We start from the raw sequence: 13,318 nt of genomic DNA on the forward strand, positions 1-13,318 counted from the left end.
TCTCTGCAGTCCATGCTTAGTGAGGCTTTCTCATCACTGTCACTGCTCCCCTAATGTACTACCTATGTTGTGAGGCAGCATTCCAACCACTACGAAATACTTGTTACCTGATGTTAAGAAAAACTACTCAGTGAAAACAATTTGATTTTTGCATGACTTGCCATCTGCTATCTTCACTCAATAAAGGATGGAATTTCTTTTCATTATTAGTAATAGTTACAGAGCAGCATCAAATTAAGTAAAGCACTCCATGAAATTTTAAAGAATTTGCAAAGGTAGAAATGCATTTCCTAGACTTTGTGTATGGTTCATTTGAGCTCGTACATTGCTGTGTTTGAAATGTAGATAACACATTGAAATTTTATTTAAAATTGAGAGCACAATGATATCACATTTCATTCTCAAGATATTCATTTTTATATCCAAAGGATGGTTGCACACAGTGCGCCCAATTCTGCCCCTGCACATCGGGAATCGTGGTCATAACCATCGTCATATTTCATTTACGGTTCACGATATCAAAACAAGATTTTTGCAAAGGATAGAATGTAAAGAGGCACTTGTGTTGTATGATAAACACTCAACTTCCTTTTATTCATTGAGATATGGAAGTAACTCCTCCACAGCAGTGGAAGGGTTGGCGGACCAGGACATGTAGAATACATCAATAGCCCTTAAGGACAACTGCGAGATCGTGTTTAAACATGTACTCAGTACCTGGGGAGCAGCAGAGCATGAGGAGTTCACTCGTCTGCAGTAGTCAAAGGATTAAGGGACCCTCATACATTCAATATTCAGTACTGCACAATAATATTGAGCATCTGACAGCGGGACTAAAAGTTTACACAATTTACTTAAGGGGGTCTTAAAAATACTGACACTCAGTGAATATATTGTGTAATGTATTGTACCGAGTGAGGATAGTACTACGCAATCAATAGCACTTACTGCAGAGACCAAGAAGCATTCAATTTACCCCAAAGGAATTTCCATAAAGAAGAGAAAAAGTAAATAACATTTATTTTGCTTGTAGCAGTTTTCAGAATTGGCAAATAAGGTATGTTCAGCTGTCCAGTAAGCACACACTTTATTTCCTTGCAACTGTTGTCACATCATGGACATATGATCACACAAATTTTCAACTAGTAATCAGTAAATAACCGTTATATATTGTTTGCAACAGTTTTTATAATATAGAACTACGAGTACATAGAAAACAGCACATGCACATGGCAAATTACACAGCTCACTTGTTTAATTTGTAATTAGTTGTTGCTGACCTTTATGAATCTATACTCCAATGAAAGATCCCTGGTCCATTGAAATATTTACTGGAAGCTTTCCTGACTTATTTAATCCATTCTGCATAATTTCTGCTTGTGTTCTGCGAGAAGGCAAGAAACTCAATTGCAATACATACGAGTGCCACATTATCAAGTGCGAACATGTTCACTACGAAGGCATAAATATTGTGCCAATATTATTGTGCTGTTATTGTCCTTGCACTTTTCCAGATTTGATTGGCAACATTATTGTGCATTAAATATTGAGTGTCAGGGGCCCAGGTTGTTTGCATCAAACATTAGTCAGAAGACTATGGATCAAAACACTGTGGCAAAAAATTATGGGCATCCAGCAGTTTTGCTGAAATTATTAAATGACACAAATTTCTTTTTTTCAAATCTTTGAATTAATCATAAGTTTCAGTTGCAGAACTAGACAAACTACTACATATCAATTTAGGTTTGTTCTTCAGGAGTTGCCACCTGACTCTCCCATTTTATCAGTTTCATATTAAATGCCTGAAGTGCACTGTAAATATTTGCTGTTACCAAGCATTTATCTAGCAATATCGAGGTAACCTGTGGTGTCTGACACAATCCAAACTGTGTTGTGCAAATTTCTTGTTTAGGTCTTACTGCATCCCTTAAAATAATATTTCTGTTCAAAAGCTGATGTCTGTTGACCTATTACACAGCAAAGTGATGCGAAATATTATCATACTTCAAATATACAGAAGGCCTAGTATGCAAACAATTACTTCCATTACATTCATTGTCTTGAAGGATTTTCCACGAAGTTCTTGTCACTGTACGGAACAGAACATAGGGGGCATTAACTGTGTGCTTGTCAGTCAGTTTAGCTTCTACAAAGCTGATCAAGTTGTTCTGCAAGGACTTCAGTATGTGCCAAAAAGAAATGTAACATTTTTTTCATCTTATGAATGAAGAACAGTGATTACAGTTAGCATTTCTTGACAAGTTAAAATTGTATGTTAGAGCAGGAATCGAACCTGGAACTCCTGCCTTTCATAGACAGCTTGCTACTAATTACACTCTCAGTTTGTGTGCCTCATCTACCAACTCAAAGTCTCAACATGTCATTTACACTTTACACTGTCAGTCAAGTATCAAGTGAGTGCCAAATGTAGAGCAGGAGATCCCAAAGCATCGGTTCTTGTTAGTTACAACACTTTCAGCAGCCACAATTTGAAGCTCGTGCATGCATTTTGTTTAGTTTTTTATGTGCTTATATTTGGAAGTAAGCAGCAATTAATGTTTCATTTGGTTTCCTTACTTCTTTTTGTCTTAAAACAGCTACATAAAGAGGCAGACATAGCTACAGATTGTGGCCTTCGCAGGATCATGATCAGGGAGCTGGCAGCTGTTTGCAAATACCTGGAAGCAGCAGTGCTACCTGCTAACAGGCTTCATATACCTGCAAGATTCACCTGCGATGGAATTGTAGGGGGGTCTAATGTTGTTGCAATAAAACACAGAGCCTACCAGCTTCTGCGATTGAAAAAGTGATATGCAGAGAACTACAGACTAATATTAAGCAGTCACCTGATGGTGGCTGGCAGGACGCCCTTAAATCTGAAGTTGTATCGTAGGGAAGTTTGTATGTAGCAAATGGCCAAAACAAAAATCCCATACTGATGTTGAACAGGTTTTAGGCACTGCCTTCTGCTGATATTGAGACAGAGCCAATGGACACTGCTTTTCCTCCTTCAGCAGTGGTACATCCACTGTTGAAATCTAGGCAGCTACAGAAGGGAAAGAAGTGGCTGATAGTTGTAAGCAGTGCTCGATTTGTGGCAGTACGCACCGGTACACTCTACCGGTACCTCTGACGAAAAGAAGTGTTAAAATAATGTATTAAGATGTCTACATTTCGGGGTTGCGGTAGGGGGGAGTCGAGTGGAAGATCTAAACCAGACATTTCATTGGTTCACTGATGATCTCAGCTGTAGATTCCTTGGCCTACATTACACTGTCCAAGTTATGAATAAAATGAATAAAAAAACATGGAAACAGAAAATGTTCAGGGAGAAGAAATCATAATTTTGAGATTTGCCAAAATTCTGTCTGAGATGGCAAAGGCCTTGTAAAATATGTTGAATGGAATGGATACTGCCTTCAAAAGAGATTATAAGTTTAAAAAAATGGATAATGGAACATAGTCAAATTAAACCAGGCAATGCTGAGAGCATCAGCTTACGAAAGATGAGACTAAAAGTATTGGATGAGTATTGTTATTTGGGCACAAAATTAAGTGACCACGATCATAGTAAAGATGATACAAAATGCATGCTGATTACAGTAACAAAAGTATTTCTGGAAAGGAGAAATATTATTAACAGCAAATACAAATTTAAATACTAGGAGTTGTTTTCTGGAGGGATCTGTCTTTAGTGCAGCCTTGTATGGAACTGAAACACTGATGGTGCATGCGTAAAACGTAATAAAATGAAGTAATACGTGAGGCACTCAATACTAGATGAAACTGTCAACAAACTATATATAACTGAGGCATGCAGTGATTAGAGTAAAACATTGTCAAATAAAGCAAAGTAGGCATTGGGCACAAAGTCGCTCTGCCAGTTAAGCAGTTTTGTTGGTTCTTTATTTTTTGCTTTATAAATTTCAAACTCCTCTAACAAATTAAGAGCACGCACTCTGTGAAGAATACGCATACAATTCTCAATGCTCCCTATGGAATGACCAGTTTCAGATAAATGCTGTCCCAAAGCAGTTTTGTTCCGTGGCTGTGAGTGTTCTTTAAACCTTAATTTAAAACAGTGGCCTGTTTTACTGATATAATATTTGTCACAGTTACTGCAGTCAATCCTATATACTCCAGAGCCATCAAATTTGTCACACTTCCCTTTCAGTTTATGTTTTATTCACAGTTTAAGGTGTTGTTATCCTGAAAGCCACGTCTGACATCAAACATTTTTCTATTTGCAGGGACATTTTACCGTTAAATTTCATAGGAATGGTTTTTATTCTATCTTTGCCGGTTCTATTTTGTGTGTGAGGGTGTGGGTGCGTGCTGTTTGTTATACGTTTCTTTAGCCTGCTTTATTTGACAATGTTTTACTCTAATCACTGCATGCCTCTGTTATATATAGTTTGTTGACAGTTTAATTTAGTATTGAGTGCCTCACATATTACTTCGTTTTCGTACGTTTTACGCATGACTCTAGTGTTTTCTTGTTCCTTCTCTGTTCATTTCATAGACCGCATTAACCAGATAAGTTGGGTCATGCGCTGTTACAGAATTTTATCATTCTTTTCTTGCAACGCAGTGCCACAGGTATGAGGGGCCCTCTGGCGGTCACATTCCTCCAACTACTTCCGGCCTATGCGGAATTCTGGTGTTAACGCTAACAGAGAGCGCTGATTATGTGCAACACTATGTTTTCTTTCATTGTGGCTTCTTTAGCAATTTCTTCTATGGTTGTTTTATATTATCTGGTGCACTATTAAAGGTGTTTATTATTTATGCCGTTTTCTAAAATATTGGCACTAGAGCATATGTCACTACTGTTTCTTAACTCTTCCTCTTTTTAACAATCTTACTTTCGTCATGTTCTTTCTCATTGCTTTTTATTACTGTAATGCCTTATGTACATTATAAGCTCATTACAGACATCAACTATTGTATCCCCCTTTATTTTTGCTGTGCAATTAATTATTGAAAACTAGTGTATGCCGACATTAGCGACATGTGGTGAACTTACAACACAAATAGCTTGTGACTACTGTACGGCAGCTTGTTTTGAACATTAGTGCTACTGACAACATGACCCGTGCATATCATGTCATTTATATATATTTGACGATGCTGGTGCTGATTCTGCAGTTAACATTTGACGGGGCCACTATGGCTGCAGTACATTAGGATGTTGTTTTTATAAAACAGGTATACTTAAAAGTGCACAAATGCATATATTTGTCAATACTACTTTCATTATGATCTATGTATTGTTTTTAAGCTGTAGCCAATCTGCGAGTATATTTATGTTTTATCTCAGTTTTTGCTGCAGATCTGATTACGGTCATTATTGGCCAAAACCGGTAATCTGTTAACAAAAAGTTTGTGACCATAGACGTAAATTAAAGGAAACTTATTGTATATACAGATCACTGTTTTATTCCCGACAATGTCGCAGCTTGTGTAATTACAATGTTATTGGAGAAAAAGAAGTTTCTCTCAAAAAATTAACCAGCAACTTAAATAATAATAATAATAATAATAATAAACTACTCAAGTGAAACACCAAATATACTGCAAACAATAAACGTAGGTCAACATGTAGAATCTGTCTTCCTGTATTTCCAGAGTCTTGAAGACTGCATCACCTTGTTGACTAACAGCCAAGATTGGCTCCGTGAATTTTTCACTAACAGAATCCAGCATTTTATCAAGTGAGCCCCAAAGGAAGTGTAATAGGACCACGGACATTCTCAGTATACTTCAACAACTGATTACATAGGGTCACACCAGTATTATCAGACTGTTCATTGAAGGTGTTTTCAATTACAGAAATGTATTTAAAAAAAGGTGAAATTAGGGTCTAAAGTCTTCTCAATGACGAGGTCATTAGAGATGGAGAACATGCTCAAGTTCAGGATGGATGGCAAAAGAAATCTGCTGTGTCCATTTCAAAGGAACCGTCCCAACATTTGGCTTAACCAATTTGGAGAAACCATAGAACAAGTAAATATGGATGGCCATATGGTGATTTGAACTGCTGTAATCCTTAATGCAAGTCCACTGTCTTACTACAGTATCACTTTCCTTAGTGTAGGAAAATTATTGTTGCTGGGCAATCACCTGAAAATGCAGAGACACTTGGACAGAATTTCCACTTAGTGTGATGAATGGCAGCTCTCTTTAAACGTGGAAAAGGGCAAGACAATGCCCATAACAAAGGTCCTGACTATTACGTATTACAAGATTACTGGTGAACACCAGATTATTTAAATATTTTGGGGCAATACTAAGGAGTGGTATTTAACGGGACAAACACAAAGTAACAGTAACATAGAAGGTGAAAGAAAAATTTAGATTTGTTGAAAGGGCTATGAAAAGGAAAATTTACAACGAAGACACTACTGTGAACAGTTCTAGAATACTGCTCCAGTTATTTGAGTCCTTATCAGGTAGGTATGACAGCAGACAGTGGACAAATTTATAAAGATGCTGCAAGGATCGTATTGCAATGGTTACACACATATGAAAGTTAACAGAGATGACTGGTGGACATAACTGGGAATCTTTGGAAGAAAGGGAATGTTGGTGACGTGAAGACCCTGCTGGGTAAATTCAGAGGACCACTACTAGCAGAACACTGTGTAACAAATCTGCTTCCACTACCATATAACTCAGGTAGGAATAATGAGAATAAGTTGAGAGACAATAGGATGTTTATGGAGACATTTTTTCCTTCGCTAAATACTTGTATGGGCATTTGTATTCAAATACAGAGATATGTAACCAGGCAGAACACGGCACTGCAGTCGGCAATGCCTATATAAGACAACAAGTACCTGGTGCAGTTGTTAGATCATTTACTACTACTACTACTACTACTACTACTACAATGGCAGGTTATCAAGATTTAAGTGAGTTTGAACGTGGGGTTATAGTCAGCGCACGAGTGATGGGACGTAGCATTTTCAAGGTAGCGAATAAATGGGGATTTTCCCGTACAACCATTTCACGAGTGTATCAGAAATCCGGTAAAACATCAAATCACAAACATTGCTGCAGCTGGAAAAAGATACTCCAAGAACAGGACCAACAATGACTGAAGAGAATCGTTCCATGTAACAGAAGTGCAATCCTTCCGCAAACTGCTGCAGATTTCAATGCTGGGCCATCAACAAGGTCATCGTGCAAACCGTTCAACAAAACATCATCGATATGGGCTTTCAGAGTCAAAGGCCCACTTGTGTAGCCTTGATGACTGCAAGACACAAACCTTTACACCTCACCTGGGCCCATCAACACCTAGTTTGGACTGTTGATTACTGGAAACATGTTGCCTGGTCTGTCAAGTCTTGTTTCAAATTGTATCAAGAGGATGGACGTGTACAGGTCTGGAGATAACCTCACGAATCCATTGACATGCATGTCAGCAGGGGACTGTTCAAGCTGGTGGAGGCTCTGTAATGGTGTTGTGACTCGCCGATCATTCAAAGTGCCGCCGCGCAATTACGCGCGTCCTCTACATGCGACGCTGTCTGCCACCCATGCAGCAGCCGCGACACCTAAGCGGCCAGCCAGCCAGTGGCCGCTAGACTTGGACTCAGTGCTCATTCAAATGTTACCGTGTTCACATGTCTTGCTTGTCAACTTGCTCTGTGACTTATATGTGTTGTGTCGTTTGGAAATATATGTGTTCAACTTGACGTTATAACAATTGGCGACGAGTTAGTGTATTTTTCCTTTTCATCGTTGACCCACAGGTTTCCATGGCTGCAGTCGACCAACTATTTCAAGGCCTCATTGAACAGCAAACGCTTCTAACATCAGTGATTCGCGATTTCGTCACGGCGTCAAATGCAGGGTGTTTCTCGTCGTTGGCTATACCTCCTTTTCCTCCTTACGACGAGACGGCGGAAGACTGGTCTGATTATGAAACACGTCTTTGACAGCACTTCTTGGCATTTCATGTCACGGACGAACAAACATGTAAGTCTCTGTTTCTTTCCTGGATTTCACCTTAAATGTATTGGTTGTTGTCGCAATTGGCTCCTTCGAAAGATCCTGAGTCTTTGTCCATTGCTGAAATGTGCTCACTTCTGTCTGTCTATTTTCAAAATCAAATGTATGTGGTAGCCTCTCGTGTTGCCTTTTATCGTTGTTAAAAACAACCGCATCATCACGCTTGGGCTGCTGAACTTCACGGCCTCAGTCGAAAGTGTCAATTTGTTACTGATGTTCACAAAGAATCCTATGCCGATTCCATGGTACAGGATGCTATTATCCGGTCGGCGCCCGACAAAGAAGTTCGGCAACGTGCCCTTCAGTTAGCAAATCCGACTCTAGATGAAGTCCTCTCCATTGCGCAGTCTTTTGAAATTTCTCGTGCCACTGGGGCGCAAATAGAGGCGTGGGGCGATGTCGAGGAAATACAACCTCTGTGCGCTGTTGACGACGCGTGCGGCGCGTCCCCGCCGGCCGACGTGCACTCCCACGCGCAGCCTCGGCCTAACCGTAAACAGCCCGCTAAGAAACTGCAGCAATACCCCCGGCAACTTCCTTCATGTTTTCAGAAACATTCACGCGAGGATTGTCCCTAACATTGGGCTGTGTGTCACAATTGCAAAAAGAAAGGTCATGTGTCTTCCGTTTCCAAATCCGACCGCATACATGATGTTCATGAACATGACGCTGATTCTGATTCTGTGTTGTCTGTCAATTGCACTTCTTCCCTTTCAGGGAAGTTATTCCTCACTGTCCAAATCCTTGGTCGGGATGTTCGCATGCAGGTGGATACCGGTTCTGCTGCCACTATAATTAATTCTCCAGACGTATCTTCAGTTGGGTTCTCCACTCCTATCACCTGTCACTCGGCAATTACGGACATACAATAAACAGAAGATTTCTCTCTTGGGACAATTTAATGCTGAGGTATCTTACAAATCCATCGTTCGCACTGTTCCCATATTTGTGGTCGACCAGAGTAATGCAGAGAATCATTTTGGTTTCGATGCCTTTCGTGTTTTTGGGTTCTCCATAGATGACTTTATCATCTCTGATGCTACTCCTTATGCTCAATTGGATTCCTTGTCGACGACATTTTCATCCCTTTTTTCTCCTGGGTTAGGCCGTGCAAACGACTTTGAAGCTCATATCACTCTCAAACCCACTGCTCGGCCCAGTCCTGTGGCCCTTCGTGATCGGGTAAAACGGGAGCTGGATCGTCCACTACTTCAGGGGTCTTGCTTCCTGTCACTTCCAGTGAGTGGTCCTCTCCTGTCGTTGTCGTTGCTAAGCCAAAAGGTGATATTCGTCTCTGTGGCGATTTCAAAGCCACTGTAAATGCTCAAAACTTACCCTATGCCCCGACCTGAAGAACTGTTCACTAAACTTGCTGGAGACCAGTATTTTTCTAAAATTGACCTGTCAGAAGCTTATCATCAACTTCCTCTCGACACTGCCTCCCGGCAGTTTCTGGTCCTTAACACGCATTTTGGCCTCTATCAATACCAACGCTTGCCATTCGGGGTTGCTAGCGCCCCTGCTCTCTTTCAGTGATTCTTGGAACAATTATTGCTCCCTGTCCCTGGGTATATTAATTACACGGACGACATTGTTGTCACTGGCTCCACCACTGAAGAACATCTTCGGAATCTCCGCACACTTTTTCATGTCTTACAGACTGCTGGTCTTAAGTGTAATCTTCAGAAATCACAATTTTTTCAGGCATCTATCACGTACTTGGGGTTTCAACTCTCTTGGGATGATATTCGTCCACTTCAGCAAACTGTTGCTGCGATCGATGCCCTTCCTCGCCCTACATCTGTTAAGGAACTGCAGGCCTTCCTGGGGAAAATAGCATACTATCACAACTTCTTATCGTCTGCTGCTTCGGTGGCTCAGCTGTTGCATTGCCTGTTGCATAAAAACGTACCTTTTCACTGGTCCGCATCATGTGATACGGCTTTCCAGAAATTGAAGACTATGCTGAAACAGGCATCGTGCCTGGCTACTTATCAACCTGGCCAACTTCTTGTTCTTGCCACGGACGCCTCTCAATACAGGGTCAATGCAGTCCTTGCGCACCGTTTTTCAGACAGCTCTGAACAACCCACTGCTTATGCCTCCAAAACGCTCACAGATGCCCAACAAAAGTATTCTCAGATTGAAAAAGAAGCTTTGGCCATTATTTATGCTCTTCATAAGTTTGGTGTTTTTCTCTATGGATCTAAATTTCACCTTGTTATGGATCACAAACCACTTGTTTCCTTGTTTCATCCATCATCGTCACTTCCCGACAAGGCTGCACACCGCCTCCAGCGTTGGGCTCTTGACTTGTCTCGTTTCAATTATGAGATTCATTTCCGGCCGACGGCTCAACATGCGAATGCTGATGCACTGTCTTGCCTTCCCATGGGTCCTGATCTGGCATTCGATAAGGACGAACTTTTGTGTTTCCGTCTGGATGTTGCCGAGCAGCGGGTTGTGGACGGATTCCCCATCACAGGGGACCGGCTGGCAGCGACTACGGGTTCTGATCCTACCCTCTCCTGGGTTTTACGCTGTATTTAGAAGGGTTGGCCAGATCGTCTGTCCGCTAAGACTTCTGACTCGTTGCGGAACTACTACGCTTTGCACTACCGCATCACGGCTAGGGATGGTGTTATCCTCCTTTCCACCGACAATGCTTCGCCGTGTGTTGTGGTACCTGCGTCTTTGCATGCTTCGGTCTTGCGCCTCCTTCACCAAGGGCACTGGGGTGTGTCTCGCACAAAATCTCTGGCGCGCTTTATGTGTACTGGCCTGGCATCGACTCTGAAATAGCACACATGGTCGCTGCCTGCGACCCTTGTGCGTCACAGGCCGCCGCCCCAAAGTCATCTTTGTCACCGTGGCCTTCGCCTGAGATGCTCTGGGAGCACATTCATGCTGACTTCGCGGGACCTTTTGTAGGTACTTATTGGCTCCTCATAATTGACACCTACTCTAACTTTCCTTTCATTGTCCGTTGCACGTCGCCTACCACCGCGGCAACCACAAGAGCTCTCACCCGCATTTTTTCTTTGGAAAGCCTTCCCTCTACTCTTGTTACTGATATTAGTCCGCAATTTGCCTCTTCCGATTTTGTGGATTTTTGTGCTCGTCACGGCGTTATCCATGTCACGGCCCCTCCATTCCATCCACAATCAAACGGTGAGGCTGAACGACTGGTCCGCACATTTAAGGCTCACACGCGGAAACTGCTGATGATGTGCTTCTCCAGTTTCTGGGTTCTTACCGTTTCACCCCCATGGGCGACCACAGCCCGGCTGAGCTCTTACATGGCCAACAGCCCCGCACGCTACTTCATCTTCTGCGGCCTTCCACCTCACGGCCGCGGGTGTCGTCGTAACCGCCGTCCGCTTCACGTCTGCTGTGCAGCGAGCTACCGTAATTTAAGTATTAACTGTATTTTTCTTACTTGTCACTTCTTCTTCCGTGTGTTTTTGCTTTTAGGAAGCTTTAATTGTCGAGTGCTATTAATAGTTCCATAGATTTCGTGTTTGTTTTGAATACAGTCAGAGAGAGTCCCTTTAATCAACCATAGTGCCAGTAGTGCTAGTGTTTGTTTTCAATACAGTCCAGAGACAAGTAGTGCTATTTTCATTGTTTTCTACAAGAAGTGGCTAGCAAGCACAGTTTAGTGAATAAACAGCCGCCTTTAGTGAATTAGCAGTCTAGTTAAAGGTTGATTAACTCTCTTCAGTAAATTGATTCCTTAGGATGGATAGGATGTGTGACTGCTGTGTATGGACGCAGGAGGAGCTGGCCACTGTTCGCGAAAAGCTGAGCGTGTTGATGGCCGCGGTCAGCCGTCTTCAGGCTGCTGCCTCGGAGTGTAGCGGCAGTGGGGAGTCTGGTGCATCGCAAGGTACACCCCAGGTGTTACATGCTTCATCCGCTGTCCCTGCTGTCGAGACATCTTCGCGGGTACCGGGCGCGGTTGGGCCACCCTCTCCCCAAGGGGAGTGGCGGGTTCAGCGGCGTTCGCGGCGCACGAGGCGGAGGGTCAATCTGGAGGCTGGCCGTGTGGCATTGCCCGCTCTGCCTGTGAGTGGACATGTGGCTGCTCCTTCAGCAAGGTCCGAGCAGGCACAGGGGGGGAGGGGTTTATTAGTTATTGGGAGCTCCAACGTAAGGCGGGTGATGGAGCCCTTAGGGAAATAGCGGGGAGGTCGGGGAAGAAGGCCAGTGTTCATTCCGTCTACTTGCTGGGGGGTCTCATCCGAGATGTGGAGGAGGCCCTACCGGCGGTGATAGAGAGCACTGGGTGCACCCGACTGCAAATTGTTGCTCATGTCGGCACCAATGACTCCTGCCGTCTGGGTTCAGAGGTCATCCTCAGTTTGTACAGGCGGTTGGCGGAATTGGTGAAGGCGGAAAGCCTCGCTCGCTGGGTGGAATCAGAGCTAACTATTTGTAGTATCGTTCCCAGAACCGATCGCGGTCCTCTGGTTTCGAGCCGAGTGGAAGGCTTAAACCAGAGGCTCAGACGATTCTGCGGCGATCTGGGGTGCAAATTTCTCGACCTCTGCTATCGGGTGGAGAAATGTAGGGTCCCCCTGAATAGGTCAGGCGTGCACTACACGCCGGAAGCGGCTACAAGGGTAGCGGAGTACGTGTGGAGTGCACATGGGGGTTTTTTTAGGTTAGAGAATCCCCTCCCTACGCCCGACAAGACGCCTCCTGAGACGCGGCAAGGTAGGAGTAGGCAAAATGCAACAGGGAATAACAATATTAATGTGCTAATAGTAAACTGCAGGAGCGTCTATAGAAAGGTCCCAGAACTGCTCTCATTAATAAACGGTCACAACGCCCATATAGTACTAGGGACAGAAAGTTGGCTGAAACCAGACGTAAACAGTAATGAAATCCTAAACTCAGATTGGAATGTATACCGCAGAGACAGGCTGGACGGTGAAGGGGGAGGCGTGTTTATAGCGATAAGAAGTGCAATAGTATCGAAGGAAATTGACGGAGATCCGAAATGTGAAATGATTTGGGTGAAGGTCACGGTTAAAGCAGGCTCAGACATGGTAATAGGATGTCTCTATCGGCCCCCTGGCTCAGCAGCTGTTGTGGCTGTGCACCTGAAGGATAATTTGGAAAATATTTCAAGTAGATTTCCCCACCATTTTATAGTTCTGGGTGGAGATTTTAATTTGTCGGATATAGACTGGGAGACTCAAACGTTCATAACAGGTGGCAGGGACAAAGAATCCAGTGAAATGTTTTTAAGTGCTTTATCTGAAAACTACCTTGAGCAGTTAAACAGAGAACC

General features: G+C 43.0%; 1 protein-coding gene across 1 annotated transcript in view; it reads right to left on the bottom strand.

Annotated features, from left to right (window-relative positions):
• Window positions 1–13,318, bottom strand: part of LOC126183534 (dolichyl-diphosphooligosaccharide--protein glycosyltransferase subunit 1) — a 103,902-nt gene that overhangs the window by 15,714 nt on the left and 74,870 nt on the right. The gene's annotated exons all lie outside the window — the stretch shown is intronic.

The sequence above is a fragment of the Schistocerca cancellata genome, chromosome 4, assembly GCF_023864275.1.
Source record: "Schistocerca cancellata isolate TAMUIC-IGC-003103 chromosome 4, iqSchCanc2.1, whole genome shotgun sequence".
NCBI lineage: Eukaryota > Metazoa > Arthropoda > Insecta > Orthoptera > Acrididae > Schistocerca > Schistocerca cancellata.